Source organism: Nannobrachium achirus, assembly GCF_963921795.1.
Source record: "Nannobrachium achirus genome assembly, chromosome: 4".
NCBI classification, from domain to species: domain Eukaryota; kingdom Metazoa; phylum Chordata; class Actinopteri; order Myctophiformes; family Myctophidae; genus Nannobrachium; species Nannobrachium achirus.
In genome coordinates this window covers 61,260,401-61,283,663 of record NC_137813.1, presented here as the reverse complement: position 1 = coordinate 61,283,663, position 23,263 = coordinate 61,260,401, and the positions used below count along the sequence as shown (strand labels likewise).

The window sequence follows — 23,263 nt, the reverse complement described above, 5'->3', positions numbered from 1 at the left end:
ATGACATCATTTTGTAGGCAGAGGAGAATTTCTGCCCCCAGTTTCCGAGAATCTTTTTACTATTTTTACTATTTACACATTTTCCTTCTCTTTGTTGTTGAAAGGAAAGTGTTAGAATTATACTTTAGTCGTTATTTTTGTCTCAGATCTGTTGAAATAGCGAGGGACAGAAAATGCTCTGGGGGCAGAGTTCTCCTCTGCCTACAAAATGATGTCACGGCTTAAAAGCCCCACAGAAGCACACTCGCACAGACAGAGTCATTTTGAGCAGCATATTCTTGTTATGCGTGTATAGTTTAAGAAAACATTTGAAAACATCATGGAAGTAAAACCACCCGAGAAAGACGAAATGACGCCCCCAAAAATATTGAAAGGAGTCATAATGCTTCCAGTAGGACGTTATTGCTACTGCACCAAGGGAGCGGTTGCGTCACAGCCGCTCTATCTCGCACTCATCATTTCTAATTCTGTGCCCCAGGTGAATGCCCTACTCAGAACAGGAAGTGAGGTCATCACCTTCTATGGTTCCCCACTTGGTCTTCCTCCCCAGAAGTCTCCTGCCGTTCACCTGGTACTCCTGGTCACTGCCCACCACCGCAAAGGGGATCATCTCCTGCACACAGCATTTTAGACTGTTTTATTATTTGATCCTTTTATACATCCAGGTTGACGGTTCTCAACCTGTGGGTCGGGACCCCCAGGGGGGGGTCCCCAAAAGATGTTGGGGGGGGGGGGGGGGGTGTCCCCAGATGATTAGCTTAATGTGTAACATTGTTTTCTCACTTAACAGTAAACAAAGGTGTATAGAGGGTATCTACACATTTGTGACAGTGACAATTGAAGGACTTTTTAATACCTCTAAAATGACAAATTAAACATTGGCCAAATTGTCAAATATTAGAGGCAGAAATAGTATAGCTGATCTACATGCTGATCTACATGCTCACAACGCCTCGCGTTGCAAGCATGTAGATCGGCTATTTTAACAATAGAACTGTGTTATACAAAACGTAATGCCTCAACTCTTAGTGCTTGTCAGGGTGGGGGGTCCCCAGTTAAAATATGATTATTTTGAGGGAAATATTTGGATCCGGAAATTGGATATACTCTAGTAAAGTACATATACCTCAAATTGTACTTAATTACAGCACAGTAAATGTACTCAGTTACTTTACTGTACACCGGTGGTGTGGAAACAGCAAAAAAAGCTCATGATCTCCTCACCCTGATCTTGTCGTTGATCATCCTGTCTTCTGCATCCTCGTCAAACTCCTTCTGGGGGTACACGTCGATGCCGTTGGACCGCAGCTCCTCCCTGATCTGTTTGTGTACACACAAATACACACAAGCACAGCTACAGTATAATGATGGAATGGCTCTCGACGTACATAGGCATCTGGATAGATGGTTAAAGAGTGGATCTGTACCTTCTTTAATTTTTCTTCTTTCAAGATTCCCCCCCCCCCCCCCCCCCCCCCATGATAACATAACATGATTATCAGGTACTATGATTATTCTAGGAGGAAGACTTTTTCCAAAAAGGTATGCAGAAAGAGTTAAAATTAGGTTTTTATGTTGCCACACCCGCCAGTTCATTAAGTATGCCTGGTTGTCATGGTGGGTGGTGACCCAGCTGAAGTTAGCCATACCCACAGTGTTGGGTGTATGGTAAAAGGTTGAGGGGATGATTGTATGATTTCATTAACTCAGTGTTTTTCGATCGGAGGCTTTCAGCTTTCAGGAAGTAAACAAAAATACACAGGGAAGGCACATTTGCACATTAGAACCCCACCCCGTGGTCTATTAGAGTAATGTTAACTCCATAGACGCATACAAAACAGAAAAAGTACAAAACTATGGCACCGCCTCTTTAAGAAGTGTGTGTAGCAGTCAAAGTGTGTGCGTGTGCGTGTGTGTGTGTGTGTGTGTGCGCGCACGTGCGTGTGTACCTTCTTCTTAAAGAAGTCTCTCTCCTCCAAGGTGAGGGTGTCGGCCTTGGCGATGACAGGAACGATGTTCACCACTTTACTGAGACGTCTCATGAACTCTACGTCTAGAGGCCGCAGACTGACACACACACACACACACACACACACACACACACACACACACACACACACACACACACACACACACACACACACACACACACACACACACACACACACACACACACACACACACACACACACAAGATGATGATTAACAGTCGAGTAAAATAGTCCATCCATCTTTCCCATCAAGGTGATTGAATTGAGAGGCAACAAAGGAGTAGACGCTCAATGGAGAAGATGAATGAGAATTGTATGTTTTTTAAACGAGTACTCTGTAATACTGATATCGGCCATCAGAGGGCAGCAACCCCCAACAACATGACACCTACCAACATGTTTTCAAAAGGAACTGTGACAACATTTTGCATCTGTGTCCAAACTTTATTCAGTGGATACAGAGTGTGCGTAAGGGCGTTTTGGGGTATTCCTGCCCGTGGTTTAAGCAACTGACTTTAGCTAGGAGGGTTTGGAGGAGGGCAGCCATTCAGGAGTCCCGCACTGGCGATGGCTAGTCTAAATGGTAAATGGTGCATTTATATAGCGCCTTTAACCGAGGCACTTAACATGGATTGTGCAGCACATTCACCCATTCATACACCGACGGCGGAGGAAACCATGCAAGGCACCACCCTGCTCATTGGGAGACACTTCGACATCAACTCTGGGGGAGCCCGGGATCAAACTGGGAAGCTTCCGGTTGCCAATCGGCCACTCTACCTCCTGAGCCACTGCACTCTTACATCACATTCAACACCCTGACTTCGCATTAAAGAACAACAAAGACTGATGCTCCGACACCGACAGATGTCCGAAGCGGCCACAGCCGTGGCACCCGGGACCCAAACAAGTGAAAACAGCAGACCTGCAAGCTCACTCACAACGCGTTTTGGGAACCAGTGTTTTAAATGACATGATATTAAGCAGACCTCTACCCCTGCACGACCCCACACTTATCTTAACACACCCACAAGAAGCAGATCAACACAAGACAGTGTGTGTGTGTGGGGGGGGGGGGAGTGAGACAGAGAGAGAGAAATTTGGATGGGGGACGGCTGACTGTGTTCAAAGGAGACTTGCTGACAAGCGGCAGCTGTTTCCATCCTCTTTCCCAGGCCCCTCTAGTGCACTCAACTAACGTTACACAAATGCACAAAGCTATAAAATGTGCACAGTCAATGTGCACATCATCCCTTCAGACCCATTAGAGGAGGGGTGAGACCCCCGTCCAGTCAGCGATGGTATGTCCCAAGTAACCTGCTGAGCTACGAAGAGGAGTGGACGTCCAAACGAAGGAGAGCACTGTGGGAAGCAGGGACGTGCAGAGAATGTAAGAAAGGCAGGGGCTGAAATGTCTAAAATGGCCTTTTGGTTGCAATATCGAAAATAGCAGACCTCCAAGCTCACAACGCATCGCAGCGCGGCACGTTGTGAGCTTGGAGGCCGGCTCTTTTCGGTGCTTGATACCACACTGAACTAAGCATAATCAAGTCAATAACGTAACGGCTTGGATTTCTACACAAGAGGGAAATTCTGCATTCAAGATGCTGCTGCATTCAAGTTCAGTTCAGGTATGGCATGGAAAGAGGGCATTTGCATTTCTTTCACCATAGTGAAAACTGCATTCATGGTCTGGAGAGGTCACCTTTTACAGACGGATAAATGGGCAGGTGCTCAAGCCCCTTTGATATCTGTGTGTGCACATGCTTGGTGGGGAGGGGGGGGGGGTACGCAACTCAGATGTCTGTACAGCTTTGGACCCTGTGCTGCTTTCAGATAGAGTTCTGGGATGTGTTTTAACACACGGATGGGAAATATATGAAGTGAGAAGTGTGTGAATACTTACTATATGTGTGTGCCTTTGTTTGTGAAGAGTGTATGTGCAGGGACCCCCACAACCTTTCCATGGATTCCATAATAGTTTCATTTGACAATACAATCATCAGAGTATTTTGCATTCATGTCAATTTGTGTGTTCAGATATTTAACCACTTGAACCGTCTATACTTAATAAACTTAACATTTCACTCTGTACTTGGTTTGCTCTCTATTCCCTCTTTTCCGATCTACAAGCTCATAAAGCCTCACAGCACGAGGAGTTGTGAGCATGTAGATCTTCTATTTTTGGTTAAAGTTCACAGAATATGGACTGTTAGAAAGGCCACACTGTGCTACTGACTCTTGATTGCCACAATGTCATGCTGACCTATGCTTATTGTGCTCATTGACTCTTACTTTGATGTTCATGGTGTTGAGACCATCACAGGTGCTACTCATTAGTTAAGTTATATATATCACCTGTCCTGATTGCTTTTAGTTCATTCCAAGTTTGACACTGCCAGGAGTTGGTCACACTCTTTCTCTCTCCACCGTGTGCTACATTTCCTTTATTATTAGCTGTGCGTGGATGCACACAGGTATGTTTATCGTGGACTACTTGTCATTGTACCGTTGGGTTTGATATGCACAAAAGTATTACTGATTTCAGTTACCGTTTGTTTGTAGCAGATCTCCAAGCTTTAGTCTCATATACAGTACTATGTACCGAATTTAGTTGTTTGTTGCCATGTCGAGGTGAATTTACGTCATATTATTGTTACCAGCAAATGTTTGTTGGTACTCAGCCTAAAGTCCTTGGTTTCATAGATACTACAGTATGCACATTACCTAATTGTTTGGATATTAATGTGAATATTGTACGGTACTGTTTGCTATACATATTTCCATATTCCTACAGTCCTTATTTGCATCAGTATACAATATTTGTATTTACTGTCTTTATTTCCATGAGTGTACAGTATTTTGCTATATTGGTTTACAGTCACTATTTGCAATATTGTATATTTGAATGTTAACTTACAGTCCTTATTGTTTATTGCAATTTATGGTTTACATATTTAGTAAGACATATTTATGTGGTTACATTTCAGACCACGGCTATAATAAATACCCTCAACTGGGACACCCTAAGTCTGGTTCCTTCCGTGTCCTCTAACCGGGACACACCCCATATCTTTGGCCACTCTAAACCACACCCCCTGGAGCCCCGCCTCCGTCACATGGACACAAGGGCTCAGGTGATTAATATAAAAAAAAGTCACACAAAGATTTGGAGGATCCCCTGTAATAATTATGAGGACCCCCATTGAAGACCCTTGACATAGACCACAATGAAGAGTGTGTGTGTGTGTGTGTGTGTGTGTGTGTGTGTGTGTGTGTGTGTGTGTGTGTGTGTGTGTGTGTGTGTGTGTGCGCGCGCGCGCGTGCGTGCGTGCGTGATACACATTCTACGTGCGAGAAATGACATTTGCCTTCAATCCGTCATACAGTACCATCTGTGTTGGATGAAAGTCAGGCCAAAGTCAAACTGGGTGTTTGTTTTCTCTTCCCGCCGACTGCGTTATTTGATCATGACTCATCATGTGGATGAGTCACTGTGTCAATAAATACATCACAACACTGTGGAGACTCTCCTTCTCCCAGGCTGCTGCTGTGCTCCACACAGACAGCAGGGGGCAGCACTGACACTTCAACTTCACAAGTAGCTTGTTCCTGTTTGTATACTGTATGCATGAATCAGTGTCTGTGATGGAGAAGAGGAAATCAACATGCTTTGATCACAAAGGGCACGTCGACCACATGCTGTAGCTGCCAGGTTAGTCTTGTGTAGCCAGACAACTATTCCACAACCTCTGAATGCTAAATGGAGTCCTGAACTACACCTCCTGAAATCAGAGTAACGGAAGCTGGTATTTCCGTTAGCTAAAGTATATTTAAAAATATCTTAATTTTTTTCCCCTGCTAAGCAGCAAGCTATATATGCTTAGACGATTGATTTATATTAGGATAAACTTGCGTGACTGTAAAGAGAAAACAGAAGTGGGGAGGAGGCTTCACATCCGCTTAATATTTTACTCATGATGATCAGAGCTTCCGTGCGTCAGATTGTATAATATGGAAGCTATTGAAAATTGTGGAAGGCAACAGTATGGCTACGCGAGATGTACAGTTCATGTACTGATGCTGTGGCCTTTACTGCTGATCAGCTCCACTCAAGAACATCTCACTGGAGGAGGCTGCTGAACAGCGGGTTTGCCGCTAAATGCCACAAAATCTATTATTCTCAACTAGGACTTGTGTCATTAAACCAATCCTGTCAAAGGATGGATGCATCATCAAAGAGGTAGGTGATTTTAACCCATTTAAACCGGGAACGCATTATTACGCATTCTTTTATGCTTTAACTATTAAAACATAGCAGATATACAAGCTCACAACGTGGCACAGAGTGCCGTGCTCCGAGCTTGTAGATCTTCTATTTTGGGAAAATCGTGAACATTTGTGCAATTCTTTGAATATTTTGACCCGATTCTATAAGTGTCTTCTAAATTCTTCTAAGGTTTTCTGAAAAACCTATGTTTCTATGTCAGTGGTGCTCAAACCTTTTCATTATATTTAGTTCCAGGGACCCCCAGAAGAAAGATTTGAGTTACAAATGTTTGCTTTAAAAATAAATACGTATATTCAAAGATCTGCACAAATTCTCAAAACTTTTCAAAAATAGCAGATCTACAAGCTCACAGTGCGCTGTGAGCTTGTATATCTAAGTACCTGGGGTCATATGTTGTCAGACAGCAGAAAGACAGCCTGCAACAAGCTACATAAAATCTGCCTGTCAGGAGGCTTCAAAGAACCATAGAGCCTGTGTTGAAAGCAACCTCCTAAATCATATGGTTGTGAAACATGGACAATGAAGAGGGAACATGAGAAGCCTCTTGATAGCACCTACACAGGCTGTGTAGGCTGCTAGTGCAGAACATGTCCTGGGATTACCATCCAACTAAAAGAGAGATATACTGTCTCTGTCGTTGCAAAACTGTCATTTTCAGGATACAAATTAAGAAATAGCAAAAGCAGCAGATCTACAAGCACAAGCCCGAAAGGTGTCACTTCATACCGGATACCGCGTTTCAAACTTGCGTATTTGCTACTTGTGTGTGACGCTGTAGTATTAAGTAGGGTGTTCATTTTTGAAGAGAGAAAAAAAAAAAGAAACGTGGAATATGGAGATAAGGTTTCTGCCCGACAGCAACGATGAGTTGTGACATGCCCCAAATGTCCACTATTGTCACCTGAAGACATGCCGTTGTTGCTGGACTTTGCTACAGAAATAACATCTCTGCTATTGCCAGTGTGGGAAATCTGGTCAAAGCATTGGGAGATAAACCAGAGTGGTTTTTGCCCAATTGTCTTTCATCTAGAATTCTAGATTGTGGTCGACAGAAGATACTGGTGAGGAGTGAATGTTTTAGTGTCAGAGGGTAATGCAGAAATGTTAGCAACCATGTTCAACCATGCAGCACTGATTCTCAACTTTCTCTACTTTTTTCTTCCACCAGGACCACCGGGAGGACATACGAATCTCTGTCCTACTCCTTCCGCCCCCAACACTCCCCGCTGACGGGTTCTGCCCCGGCCCGTAGCAGCACGTGTGACAAATATCCCCTCCCCGCCCATCCTCGCCCAAACACGGGCTAATTGTGTTCGTACAGACACTTGACAAAGCCAAGCGCTCCACGGTGGATTTGAACCGCCAGACTTCGTTGTGGTGGGCATACTTTACCGCTGTGCCACCCGAGCGCTAAAACCTTCATTTATTCAACTGACACGATGTCCTAGATTAGCTGATCACAGACAGAGGGACGGACAGATTCACAGGAGCGGAAACGTGATCGCTCGCCTTTGGAAGTTCCGACCTGGCGCACATCTGCCTAGTATAACTAGCATCTATGGAAAACTCCTACAATTGTACAACTTGTAGTCGCAGCAGTGTGTGAACGAAGGCCCCAGGACAGAGGCTGGTTGTGGGATGATAGAGCCATGGTCACATCTGGCTCCAATAATCACCCAAGCGTTCAAGTTCGCCGTGTTGCTGCAGTCTCATGTTTAACCCATTTAGGCCTGGGATTATTGAATGCTTTAACTATTGAAAAATAGCAGACTTACAAGCTCACAGCGCGCGCTGCGAGCTTGTAGATCTGCTATTTTGGAAAAAGTCGTGAAAATGTGTGCAAATCTTTGAATGAATGTATTTTTAAAGCGAACGTTTGTATCTTAAAGTTTGCTTCTGGGTGGTCCCTGGAACTAAATATTTGGAGATGGGGTTCTGTGGCCAAATACATATCATTTTGGGGGCCCTTCACATGAAAACGTTTGAGAACCACTGACATAGTAGTCTCTCAAGAACAGACTAACTGAGCTCCAGTTAAGTGAAAGGGACCTTTTCTTTGAAGATGGCTAGCCAGATTGCTGACATAGAAACATAGGTTTTTAAAAAAAAAAACCTTAGAAGGATTCAAAAGACACACAAGCTTGCAGCGCGGCACTCGGTGCCGCTCTGTGAGCTTGTATATCTGCTATTTTTCAATAGTTAGAGCATACAATAATAATGCGTACCCGCTCTAAATTGCTTAACGTTCCAACAGAAATACAACCTCCTGTCCTTGACTGCAGGCTGCATGGACCAAACTGCACACACATGTGTCTATTAAACCAGTATCTCTCCCCAATGAAAGTGACCACTAAGTGTACACATAGACATTTTTTTATCTGTATGAGGGATTCCCTTTGCGTCTCACGCACGCCAAGAATATTTGCACAAAACACATGTTTCACTGTATATCTGTGATGTTGCTACTGCCACACCCCATTCAGGCACAAATCTGTCTTTGCTGCTGCAATCTTTGCTGCTGCTGAACCGTTATCGGACCCGTTACCATCTCGTTTTCTTCACCCTTGCATGATGTGACATTAACGCAGATTCTGAACACATACAGCGGTGTGCCACAAATAACAAGCTCACGATGCCTCACAATGTCACTCGTTGCAAGCTTGTTGGGGGTAGACACCGACACTAAACTAAGTTTAACTCAAGCTTTAAGAGTTACAAAGTAAGAGTGTGTGTGTGTGCAGTCTCACCAGTGGCCAGTAGGGGGTATAAAGTAGATGCAGCAGTGCACTCTGGAGTCTGGGATTCTCTTCTTGCGGTCGATGTTGATCTCCTCCTGCAGGTAGGCCTCGTACTGGTCGTTGATGAACTTCATGATGGGCTGCCAGCTGTTACCATGGTGACCAGAGATACAATCATGAGGGGGAGAGAGAGAGAGACAGAGAGAGAGTGTGTGTGAGACACAGACTGCGATTTTTAATGACAAAAATGCATATCGTTGTTATCAGCCAGATAATCAAAATCCATTATCCTGGGGGCGGAACTTTTGCCAAAAAATAGCTAATCTACAAGCTCACAACGCATCGCAACGCGATGCGTTGTGAGCTTGTAGATCGGCTATTTTTTGGCAAGACATTTGACAGAGTGAAAAAAAAGACTATAAAGTAGGTATATTAGGTATATTAAAATGGTAAATGGTGCATTTATATAGCGCTTTTAATCCAAAGCGCTTTACATAGATTGTGCATTACATTCACCCATTCACACACACATTCATACACCGGCGGTGGAGGAAGCCATGCAAGGCACCAACCTACTCACCGGAGGCAATTAGGGGTTCAGAGTCTTGCCCAAGGACCCTTCGACATTAACTCAGGGGGAGCCCGGATTCGAACTGGGAACCCTTCGGGATTTATACCCTTCGTGCTCTAATACCAGTTTCTCTACCCCTGAGCTATGCCGCCCCTATATTATAAGTAACTTTTACCAATTATAGTAGGTTTAAGTGGTACCGGCAATGCAGCTCGGTAAATAAAAGGTGAATTGATCCCAGTGCATGACGGAGGACGATATCACAATATATTAAATCTCTGCGATACGATTATCGTGAGTGTTTTTTATCACGATAAACAATAATATCGCTTATCGTCCCATCCCTAGTTTGCTTGCCTCTAGTTCTAAATCTGCTATTTTTGGCCAATGTTTCCCCTAGAATATGGATGCTGGGGTTGGAGTGGTTACCACTGGCAGAGACAAGCCAACAGAGACAGAGGCTGTGCAGAGTTGTGTAGCAGCTGTATTTGTAACACACCAGTTCTCATTGTTGATCTGGTCTCCGAAGCCTGGCGTGTCGATGACTGTCAGCTTCATCCTAACACCCTTCTCCTCGATGTCTACACACACACACACACACACACACACACACACACACACACACACACACACACACACACACACACACACACACACACACACACACACACACACACACACACACACACACACACACACACACACACACACACACACACACACACACACACACACACACACGTTCAGTCAGTAGCAATACACTGTCACAAAGAAGCAAGTTTTACCCAACGCAACCATTATTACGAACGTTTACAAACAGAGGAAAGCGGGAGAAAGTGTGAAACAGGTATACGACTACATTGACCATATAGGGATGGTATGGTCAAAGTATACAGCAAAAACCAACACGTAGAAACAGTGTTGTTTTTGACAGCACATTTTGATTTAGTTTTAGTCATAGACTTTTGAATAAAATGTCTTTTAGTTTTAGTTTAGTCACCCAAACAGTTTTAGTTTTAGTCTAATTTTAGTCGACTAAATATCATAGATGTATTTTTGGCAGGCCTTGATGGCATCGTAATGACTGATTTTACACTTGGTTGCGTGCTGAAAATAGCCGATCTACAACGCTTTGTGAGCTTGTAGATCTGCTATTTTCAGCGCACAGTTTTAGTCGACGAAATCAACACTGCGTAGAAACTAGCGCCTACTGAACATGCGTTTATTTCGACTTCTTATTTGTTATTTAGATTTTTTTTATCTGATTTCGCCCAAAGCATGTGTTCATGAACTGTCCACCAACGTGACGTCTTGTTGAGCGTTATTTAAATCAAATTACAATGACATAACTATGGCTAAGTATTCATGTATGAAGTCATAGCCATAAATAGTTCATTGAAGTGATTGATTGATTTAAAACTTCGCAGTAAGACATTAAAGCTAAAAAGATAACACAAACAAGTCCCAGGTAGTCCCTATGTAGTTTCCTTTAAGTTCAGTTTCAGCTCCATCCAGTTGCTCAGGTGGTCATGATGAAAGCTTGGAGCCGGGGGGGAAGGGGGGGTTAAAGGATTGAGTGTCTTGCATGGGTGGGCCGGGAGGGGAACCGGTGACCTTCTGATTAACCAACGGCATCTTCTCTACCCACTAAACTATGGATAGTGTGAGAGAGAAAAGAAAGAGAAAGAAAGAGAGAAAGAGAAAGAGAGAACAGGAGTGTTTTTCAGAGCACGTCATTGTGTGATGATGAAGAGCAAAGCGTGGGAGAGAGAGGGAAGGATGAGAGAAGAGCAGCCAAGAACTGACAAGATGGAATGAAGAGTGGGAGAGAGTGACTTTCTGACGAGGGAAACAACAAGGAATGGAGTGAAATCGGTGGTTCTGGACCTTTCCTGGATCAGACAGGGACTAGTAGAGAACGTGATCTCTGTGGTACATCACTGGTTCTCAACCTTTTCAGGCCGCGGCCCCCAAAATAATCATATTTTAACTGGGGACCCCCCACCCTGACGGGCACTAAGAGTTGAGGCATTTTGTATAACATGGTTCTATTGTTAAAATAGCAGATCTACATGCTCACAACGCCTCGCGTTGCGAGGCGTTGTGAGCATGTACTGTAGATCGGCTATTGTCACAATTTCTGCCTCTAATATTTGACAATTTGGCCAATGTTTAATTATTGTCACTTTAGAAATGAGCAGATACCCTCTATACACTTAAACTTCATGTTGATTTGATAACAGTTGAGTGAGAAAACAATGTTGCACATTAAGTTAATCATCTGGGGACCCCCCCAAAATAATTTGGGGACCCCCCTGTGGTTGAGAACCACTGCGTTACTGTACATGACATACCGTGGCTGATGGACTTGATCTCTACAGTCTTGGGGATCTTCTCCTGGGCCGCTGCCAGCACTGACTTGCGACTCACTTTGGACTTGAACAACGTGTTCATGAGGGTGGACTTCCCCAGCCCGCTCTGACCTGCAAGACACACACACACAAACACATTTCAATCATTTATTTATGTCCACATAAGAGATACAGTACAGGGACACAAATATTACAAGGTGCTGTAAATAATGTACAGTCGACAAATCCTGGACAAATATCCAATACCCACACATCATTCAAGGGTACAAGTAACAATGCCTTCACCATATTTGGCAACTACGGATAGTAGAAGAGATTGCACAGAATTTTGCAAGCCGTTTAGCTGCTTTTTTTGGCATCCCAAGTTGTTGGAAGCCTCTTACAACCAACCTACAGTATGTACATGTCCCAGGCTGCCAAAGATGAACACAAATAGATTGCACCTATAGCCTAGCTAGTCATAAAGGCTTCCTCTAAGCTAGAATCAAAGGTACAGGCCACTTCAAAAATGGAAACTGATTTGTCTCCTTCATTGACAACAACATCATCTGGTGTATTAGCAGAGAGATGTGCAAAGATTTCTGGATTTTCAGTACAGAGATGAAACATGGAAGGTTTGACACAGGAATGTTTGTACATTCTCACAGACAGTGCAAAATGTTTAGATATGTCCTTTGCTATGAGATCAACTATTCTGTCATGGCGTGCTATGGAAAGTCCTTTATAGGCATAGAAGCCATTCAGAATGTGCGACATGGTTTCAGAAAAAGGTAGATTAACGACCATTTTAACCCTGGCGTCCATCAAAATGGCAACACGTAGGCATGTAGCAGATGTTCTTGTCGTTCCAGCAACTTGTGTTCAGAACATGTGCGAGATCGGAATACGCAAAACTCTATTCAACAAACAAGGTAAAATAGTCACTTAAATTAAGAGTGCAGAGAGAACAATGTAGTGCCTCAAAGAAGTAAACAATTAACCTAACATCTGTCTAAACAGCATGCAACCTTTTTTTACATTCCGTACATGTGTTGAAGGAAAACAAAACACATCTTAGTAACAGACATTAGAAAGCGTGAGCAAGATAAAATGATCTATGCATAGTAAACTAGCGTCTATCAAACAATCAAGGTGACACGAGGAGAGAAGTACACGAGGAGAGAAGTACACGAGGAGAGAAGTACACGAGGAGAGAAGTACAACGACAACACTGCTTTCCTGGGATTCTAACACAGTTCTCCAGTATGAGAGAGACAATGTATACCAGTGTGTGCCAAGATACTAGCCCAGTAAGAAATTCAAGTACTTTTTTCCACTACTGACAGCCAGAGCCGTTTCTGGGCCCATTTCTAAGGCAGAAACCGTGGCCTTTGCGATTCTCTAATCGCGATTTCGGTTTGAAAACGATTAACCATGCAGCACTAGTTATTTTCTGCTGAGGAGGAGGCGGTGGGGGCCTTTTTGGTCTGCGGGGGCCTTACGCAGTCTGCGTAGTCTGCGTATACGGCCCGCCGGCGCTGCTGACAGCAATACTGGCAAGCGAGCCACACAGACGAGACGACATGGAGACAAACACTGTTCCCCTCGGGCTCAATGCAAAGGGATGGTCCCTCGACCATGTCCCCTCTCTCTCTTTAAATAGGACTAGACCTTGCCCGTTCAAAGATATGAGCTCCGAAATGATGTGCAGTGTGTGGGTTATGGGGTGTGCACTGTGCACACAGTATATGAGGGATGGAAAGTAACTTTCTGGTGCTTGCATGATAATATGTAGGAGCATCAATGTAAGAAATACCCGTTTCGTTTAAAGGCTACAGAGATACTGTGTACCGATCTACATGACAACATCTGAAAGAGGGCCAGCCAACACCCCCCCCCCCCCCCCTCCCCCCCGCCCGCCCGCCCACACACACGCACACGCACACGCACACGCACACGCACACACACAGAGCTGGTTAAACATGTTGCCCCATGCTAGATGCAGAATAGACATGCCTCATGCTAGATGCAGAATATATAGTAGTTACACCATAAAAATGCTAATATACAGCATACGATTTGTGAAAGTGACAAACGGGCTTCACAGTTATGTCAGGTGTGTTCATATGCTGATGGTGATGCGATTTCAGATCAATTGCTCCAGCCACTGAGGAGAAACGCTGTTACAGACGGACGGACAGACATTCGGAAAATTATATGTTAGATAGATTGAGCTTGCTTTGACACACACAGAGAGAGGAGTTCACCTGCGCCAAATTCGAAACAAGAGCGAATAAATAATACACTTTTCTGAAATTCGCGGTCGGTGTGGAAGCATGCATTGACTTTATAAGGTTTTTGTTTTTTACAGCAAATTATTCGCAAATTCGCCTCCGGTGCAATGGAAGAGTAAGGAGGCCACCTTAGTTCCTACCACTACGTTCTAGTTGTACAGATTGATAAAAAAAATAACATTTGATTTACTTAAAAAAAACATTACAGATTGCAGTTAAACAAAAATGTGAAAACGTATCTATAACTTCTGGACCTTATTAATCCAAGTTATAATCCAAACATTGGACACACCATGATAGCTGTTTGGTCAAGTAACACATCCAGATCTGATGACAACACTTCCCCAGACGGTGTGTTAATCTCAGGACCTCTCTAGGCTGTCAGCAGACTATGAATCTCAGGACCTCAGTGGGCCAGGCTGTCAGCAGAATGTTTTGCTCGCTGCAGTGATGGGATGCAGGTGTCCAATGTGACGTGTCGGCACTAAGCACCACCAGAGAGACGCCACCGGAGCAGAAGTGACGGGTCATCAGAGCATTGGCACTGAGTGAAAGCAGTCGTTACACAATGTAAAGGGTGTAATGATGATGATGATGATGACTATAAAATGTTTTACAGCATGGCTGAAGGCCAGGCCATCTAGAACAGCATCGGTCTGTCTGTATGGATGTATCCATGTACAGTATATATCTGTCTGAATCTACGCATGTCTGTCTGTATATGTAACGGCCGGGATTCACGTCTCCCGCGTGGAAAGCCAACATTATCCACTAGCCTAAATTTCCCCCTTGGCCTGGAGAGATATTAGACATACACTGTGATGTATTTTGACTGAGCTTGTAGATCTGCTATTTTTAACATTTTGGGAGATTTTCTTTTGATTTACTTTTGTAATGTCGTGCCCAAAACCGGGATAGATTATGAATCAATATAATTGACAGGGCATCATCTGGGAATGCCCATACTGTATAATGGACATTTTATTTATTTTATCCTTTATTAATATATATCCATATACATGTCATGCCCCTTTAGGGTGAGGTCGCATGGCACCCTAAAGCCCGTATCATAGTCGGGTCCGCGGTGGAAGGCTTTACACCGCGGTGTAGTTTTTTCGAGTCTTTTTGAGTCATGAAACTACAACGTTACATCATTCCTCACGGTGGAGAGCTTTCCACCGTGAGTCCCAACACATCTCTCTGTTTTTACTATCAGACAGGCAGGCTCTACACCCCGTTCACTGATTGGTCGACCTGAACCGGTCTAGACAGGGTAAAGGACTTCACCGTGGGCCGTGACTATGATGGCCTGCACTCATTTTCTGACTTGAGGTGGAAAGCTTTCCACCTCAAATTTGCGGTGGATAGGTCTCCACCGTAGATCTGATACAGGCTTTAGGTGTCTTACTAGTTAAATCCATCACATAACTCACCCCTATACTGATCACCGATGCCACTGGAGCATTCATTAGGGACTGATTGATCTACTTTAATGTGTTCCATTTGGTCCAGACACACAGAGCCAGACCACAGTCACCGTCCAGCCAGCGATACTCCCCATCTGTGGGCTGTTAATAAACAACCAGTCTGTCCATATGGACCAGCTGTACTCCCTGCGGACTTGACACCAGTACCCCCACGTGATGGGCTAATGACCAGGGGTGTGATGGGAGTGGGCTGCCCTCTGCAGGTAACATCTGACACTGGGTTGAGTCAACACACAGGATTGCACTGAGGCCACTTTTCTACCAAAAGGACTTTGGTTCTAGAACTGGTTCCGTTGAAGATTCTTGGTGCTTTCACCGAACCCGACGCGAATCAGCTTGTGCTTCCACTAGTTTGCCTAGCTTGCCCGCGGGTTCGATTCCAGGCTTAGCCAGCAATGTGTTGAATATGACCGGTCGAACCTTGAATTTCACCGGGGGAAAGTCAATCGACAACGGCAGATACGGTTTCTCTTTTTTGTTTCTTTCTTTTAATGATACGTTTCTGTTTGCTTTTTCAATTGTTTATATCACATCTGCAAATAACCTGTAGAATGGTGAAATGCCCACTTTGGCTCCCAGTTCCCTAGACAAAACTAGTATTGTTTGGTTCCAGTTCCAGAGTTCTGAACCAATTCATTTTCAGTGGAAACACGCTGAACTGGTTAAAAATTAGGCGGAAAAGAAATAACCAAATCGGTGCAACCCCGGTGGAAAAGGCATAAGGACGGCCAGATGGACGGAGGGACCAATACCCGTTCACGCAGCACACACACACACAGTTTGCCGGGTGTGAAATTCCCACCAACGTCCCGTGCTGAAACCAGATATCCCTCTGGGACAGTAACCTATAATCTAATCTAATAAAATTAATTTTAACAACTAATATGTCCTTAATATTGGATGCACAAAGGCACCCCCACCCACCCCCACACACACACACACACACACACACACACACACACACACACACACACACACACACACACACACACACACACACACACACACACACACACACGCTGGTAATATACTTTAAGAGTCGCTATATGCAAACATGAACCCAATGACATACTATACTGTCCATCCGTCCAGCAGCTGTGGTGTTTTATGGACTACAGACAGAGATGAGGTTCACGAGATTATCTTCGCATGGAGGGATTGTGAAATCATCACTATGTGGAACATCTACATTTTCTAGATGTCTACATGGAGGGAAAGACTGTACACTCCCATAGCAGCATCATCCATTAAATCTTATCATAATAATGCTGGAGGATGAAAATGTAAGGACTAGTAGCAGAGATAATTTGTGTTAAAACCGAGAGGGTGTCAGTAAAGAGTTATCAGAAGAATTACTTAAAGATGCAGTGCCATGATTTTTTCCCCCCTTAAAACATGATTATGAGGTATTATTATACTAGGAGGAAGATTTTTTTCCAAAAAAGTGTGCAAAAAGAGTTAAAATTAGTATGCAAGTTCATTAAGTATGCCTGGTTGTCATGGTGGGTGGTGACCCAGCTGAAGTTAGCCACACCCACAGTGTTGGGTGAATGCTAAAAGGGGAGTGGATGATTATATGTCATTGTAACACTGTTTTTCGGCACTTGACCCTCACGGTGTCAGCCTCCAGGAAGAAACCCTAAATACAGAGGGAATACATAATTGCTCATAACAACCACAGCAGGGGGTCTAATGAAGTACTGTCAACCTCCTAGACACATGAAAACCAGAAAAAGTACAAAACTATGGCACCGTCTCTTTAAGTACAGATCCCTGAAAACTTTACTTATAAGCACAATTATGAAGTAGTTGTACTTCCAACCGTTGTACTATATACAAAAGGTGAAAGTTGTATACATATGTACAGTGTACACAACACCACAGCTGAATCTACTGAAGCCCAATTCATGTGTTTGTCGTACCGTGTCGCTAATGGAACATAGTAGATCTGCAAGCTCACAACACGTCGCGGATGTGACGTGTTGTGAGCTTGCAGATCTGCTATGTTCGGTGGGGGGTAACTCCGTCGTACGCCGAAGCACAAATGAGGCATGAAGCAGCTGTTGCTGACGCAGTGTGACGCTCAGTCATAACAGAATGCTAGATTAAAGATTCCTAAACATTTGACCTACAGCGCACTGTATACCGGTTCCTGTCACTGCCTTCATACAATGTCCAGTTGTCCTCCAATGAAGCCGCAGTCCAGAACCAGCAGTGGACAGTAAGAGAGAACAGTAAGAGAGAACAGTTGATTCATAGCCCTGCTGCTCAAGTCCTTACTAATCAGTGAACACGTACAATGAACGATCGTTCATGAACTTGTTCATATTTTGGGCGAACGTGAACTGAACGTACTGTCACCTTGAACGTTATTGTTGAATGCGTTCATTTCTGCCGTTCGTGAACGGCACTTGTCGGCTCTTTCGCACGGGCGCCCGCGGTCCCCTGTCGTCTCGTCTTTCTTTGCATTCATATTGAAGCAATGTGTGCATCGCCTCCTTACGGTGCAATGGCATTGGTCCGAAATCTCATTGTTCCTACATCCCATTAGTCAGAATCTGGTGATGCTAACCTGGTGAAAAATATATGCCTAAACCTAAACTCGGTAAAACTATGCCTAAACCTAGCCCAAACCCTAACCCTAACCTCAGTAAAACTATGCCTAAACCTAACCCTAAAACCTAACCCTAACTAAATTCGGACTAATGAGATATAGGACTAATGAGATTTCGGAATTATGGGCCAATACTGTTATTGTAATCTCTATGACAATAATAATATTCAGCCAATATTTGTGTTTTTTATATTTTCTTGACTTTACATAGAATATAAACTGAAACGCGACGGACAGACTGACAGCCGGTGGAGGTTTTTGATACTTGAATACTGTATTTAAGTACATTTTTCCGAGTATCTATACGCATGCCTTGTGTCTGTCTCCAGCACTCTAGGTGAATCTGTCTCGGGCCCTGGAGGCTACATGTGAAATAGGAGCTTTGAGGGTAAAATATATAGAGCAACCGTCGCCACACGTACCAAAGGAGCCAGGAGACATAGGGAGCGTTTGTTTTACGACCAGCCTGTCTTTAGGTACTGTAAGGGCGTGCGTGTGTTTGAGTATCTGTGTACCGACCGAGCTGCCGTTTTTAAGTTGTGTGATCACAGTGAGGAAGGTGTGTATTTGCTTTGAGACGTGCTCTGTGTGTGTGTGTGTGTGTGTGTGTGTGTGTGTGTGTGTGTGTGTGTGTGTGTGTGTGTGTGTGTGTGTGTGTGTGTCGGGTAATTAAAATGAAGTTAGAAGCTGTCTGTATCCATAAAGGCTCGATTAGAAGACATCACTGTGCTACACTTCAATCCACATGCATTATAATCTCCATCAACTCTATGGGAACAGCAAGATGCCACATGCTGTCGAGATAAGATGGAAAGATAGAAACACAGGGTTGGAAAGACAACAACAGAGACAAACAGAGCAATACTACTGTGAGTGTGTGCGTTGCTCGCGTCTGTGGGCAAGTTTTAATTCGTAGAGACGTCCACAAGTTTGTTCACGTTTACAATGAACTGCATACATTTCTTGGCCTCAACTTCCCGGGATTTAAAGTGCATTGTCATTGGCTGTTCACTAAGCACGGTTTGTTTTAAATGAAACTCAGTGTTATTTACTATTTTAGGCTGAAACCTAAGACCAGTGATCGGTCACATCTAATGTATGGCAGGTGGGCTTCTCCGTATAATGTATGTGAGCTAGGGGCGCAGATGGCCTAGTGGTTAAGGCGCATAACTAGAGATGATCTAGTCTAGAGTGATCAGGATCTGCCGATAATGCCTCTATCGGCCTTGATCGGTATCGGCTTTGCCGATCTACAAGCTAGATCAGCTATTTTCACAATATTTATCTGTGGGACTGAATGTAACCTCAGTTTCAACTCCTACAAGTTGAAATGGATACAAAAGGACCTCAGCCTGTAATCTCCTAATGTTTATACTTAATATACAATGTCAATGTTTTGTAAGAAGAATCATTAATTATGTAAATGCTGCTACAGTAACATAATAAATAGAATGTATGGATTTGACAATGTGAACTGGCATATCAGTATCGGCAGATACTGATTCCAGTTGATTGGTGCATCTCTACGCATAACCAACCAATAATATGCTCTGAAGCAGCCTCACAGCAAGTCCCGGGTTCGATTCCTGAGCCCGACGGACCTTTGCTAAGTGTTTAGGTAGGCTAAATCCACTGCCGGACAGGTGTGAGATACAGATCGAGAATGAACGCTGCATTCTCCCCAGCTCCAACTGAGTGACAGGCTACAAGACATTTTGAAATAGAAGCCAGCGGCATCATCACTGTGATGACTGTGAAAAGTGAAGACTCATCACCTTTCAACGTTTTGATCATGGTCCATTTTCTAGCCCAAGGAATGTTTTTCGTGCAAAACAAATGCAATGGATTCAGAATCATGAAAACCCCCCAGTTTGACCCCTCACATGCTACTTAACTTAAAGCAGATTTTTTTTATTTTTTTTATAATTTTTATCCCACAATTTTGTAACCCATTTTTTCACCCAGTGCTAATTGCCTATGTAATCCTGGGCTCTGCTCTCCCTCTGCCGCGCCTGGGGAGACAACGGACTGACCTCATGCTTCCTTCTATGCATGAGGAGTCCAAGTTGCTTCTTTTCACCTGACAGTGGAGATTTCCCTGGTTTGGACGTAGCGCGTGGAAGGAACACGTTATTCCAACCAGTTCCATTCCCCTCCATCAGGCGCCCCAGCTGGCCAGGGGGAGGCATTATTGAGACGAGGATTACGTGCATGTTTTTGTGAGGGTATCAACCCTAGGAGACACGGGGAGAACATGCAAACTCCACACAGAAAGGCCCTATCGCCAACCCCACCTAGGGTGTGGGCGCTGATGACGCGGAGGAGGAACACGCCGCCAGCGCCCACAGCGTCCCCCGGCGGGAATCGAACCCAGGACCTTCTAGCTTTGAGGCGAAGCGCTAACCACTGCGCTATTTCCACTACAGTTTGTAACTATATTAACATTTCTCAACATGGAAACAATTATGACGATGATGCAAAAATAATCGCCATTACCTCAAATAATTGCTATTGGACAATTATGTAATACTTGTGACAGCCCTATGCGTGCGGTGCGTGCACCTCCCCAGGCCTTCCCGTCCCACCTACCTACGACCATGATGTTGAGCTCGAAGCCCTGCTTCATGGCCTTCCTCCTCATCTGCTCCAGGATGGCGTCGATGCCCACGTAGGTGAAGTCCACCTGGGGAGGGGGGGGCTGCTGCTTCTCCCCGCCGTACAGGCCTCCTCCTCCTCCTCCCCCCACGCTGGGGGGCAACGCCGCGTCCGCCACCGCTGCCTCCGACATGATGGCACCACCGCTGCTGTAGCTGGGAATGACCTCTGACCCTGAGGGGGAAGAGAGAACGGTGGAGGTGAGAGACGTGACGCGGTCACACCGACGAGGAGGAGAGTGCTGCAGCATGAGGTACGGAGGAGATGGACAGGAGAGGAGAGGAGAGTGGGGAGTGTGTTGATATTGTGGCCTAACATTTGTTCTAACCTCTCTTCACCAGGCATTCGTTTACAACGGGCCGTTTGATCCGTTCTAAGCGGAAACCACAAGCAGAAGAAGCTGCGTCACTTTGTTTTGTTTCCCCCTGTTTGTTTCCCCAATCCCTATTAAAATGCTCGAGTAGCCTAGTGTAGTCTGGCCAGTCGCTACGAGTTAGAGTAAAAGATGCATATACCAAACACATTTTTCAAAAGCAAAACTACTCCGCATCAAGGGGTTTATTAGGTAGGCCCTAAAAGTATGTCCTTGAGCACAGGGGAATTATTTTGGGTTAAAGGTGATACACCATGAAAATTCACTTTTCCTATTTTAAAACCTTTTTTGGGGTCCCACTAGCACCTTCTATCCTCACAAAGTCCCATTTCAGACCGTTGTGTCTTTCTCTGGTTTTGGGAAGGTGGAGGTTAAAAGCATCCCACGGGTTCTCAAAACAGGCTGTCCAGATTTGCTGAACTGCAGCTGAAAATGTTCTGAGAGCCATTCAAAAATGAGAGGCTCTCTATTCAGGAGTGGTAATTTAGCCTCAAACCTTTTGAAAAACGTTTTTGGGAAATAAACAATATGACATAAATACTTTATAAATGCATGGTGTATCACCTTTAACACTGAATCCAGTTTGATCTTTCCGGTCAAATTGTCGTCCTTTGAGAACTACAACATGACCTAAAGTGGTTTCCGCTCCCGACCGGATCAAACCCCGAAAAGTGAAGGGATCCCAGACTACACTTGTTCGACGTCCCAGTAGTTTGACACTGGTGAATGTTAACCTGGTGAAATGCTAACCTCCAGACGCTGGTGAATGCTAACCACTATGCCCAACCCCAACCCATACATCAGTAAAACTATGCCTCAACCTAACCCCAACCCTTTGTTGAACCAATTGAAACGTAGAAATAGTGAGATTTCCCAGAGGGAGAGGAGGTGGATGAGAAGCAGAAAGAACGAGAGAGAAAGAGAGAAATCTGACCGCAAACAAATCTGTTTCCTCTCTGGGCGGCACAAATCTTTGAACATATATTTTTCAAAGCAAACTTTTGTAACTCAAATCTCTGCTTCTGGGGGTCCCTGGAACAACATATTTTGAGATGGGGGTCCCGTGGCCAAATACATGTCATTTTGAGGATCTATTGACATGAAAATGTTTGAGAACCACTGATTTAGAAGAAGGATTTAGAAGATTTTTATAGAATGGGACACATTCATTCATTCAGTCATTGTTAATCATTATTGGGACAGCACACAATAGCTACTGTAGCAGCTCATTTTGCTGTGATTCGTGCACAGGTAGAACAAACCATGTACAGCATCTACTGTAATACACTACAAAAGCACATTTGTGCTAGGCTTGAGGCTAGTTTTAAACACTGCAAATCTTCCTGACATTCTAGTGTTAGCTGATATTGAATTACACTTACACACTACTTTAACTGGGAAGCACACTGACCTAAGGCTGTCTGAACAGCGCTACCTCTGCTCTAGTCCTTACGCTGTGCTGACATTATGAATCATTCTATACATCAGGCACGCATCAGATTAAAATACCGGTAACCAAGTGATCATATATATTTAGTTTTTGTGATAATGCTTATCTCATCAATTCTCCCCACATGTCAATGAATTGGAGCCTTGGACTTTGTATTAGTTCGTGTCCAGTAGGAAAAGTAAAGAGTGGATGCAAAAAAACACACACACACACACACACACACACACACACACACACACACACACACACACACACACACACACACACACACACACACACACACACACACACACACACACACACACACACACACACACACACACACACACACACACACACACACACACCTAGACTGTAGTACTGCATAAGGGCTGCGCTTAGATATGTCTGTCTTTTGATGTTGTTTTTGTTGTTGACAATTACATTTCTGTCTGGCTTGTAGGCTTTG

General features: G+C 44.2%; 1 pseudogene across 1 annotated transcript in view; it reads right to left on the bottom strand.

Annotated features, from left to right (window-relative positions):
• LOC308283905 (septin-9-like) overlaps window positions 1–23,263 on the bottom strand; it is a 224,786-nt pseudogene that overhangs the window by 3,955 nt on the left and 197,568 nt on the right. Inside the window, exons 5-11 of the transcript XR_013963337.1 lie at window positions 20,927–21,166; window positions 11,946–12,074; window positions 10,091–10,172; window positions 9,030–9,167; window positions 1,950–2,067; window positions 1,225–1,320; window positions 517–613 (exon numbers count right to left, since the gene is read on the bottom strand). The product of XR_013963337.1 is annotated as a septin-9-like (transcript). The remainder of the gene's footprint in view (window positions 1–516; window positions 614–1,224; window positions 1,321–1,949; window positions 2,068–9,029; window positions 9,168–10,090; window positions 10,173–11,945; window positions 12,075–20,926; window positions 21,167–23,263) is intronic.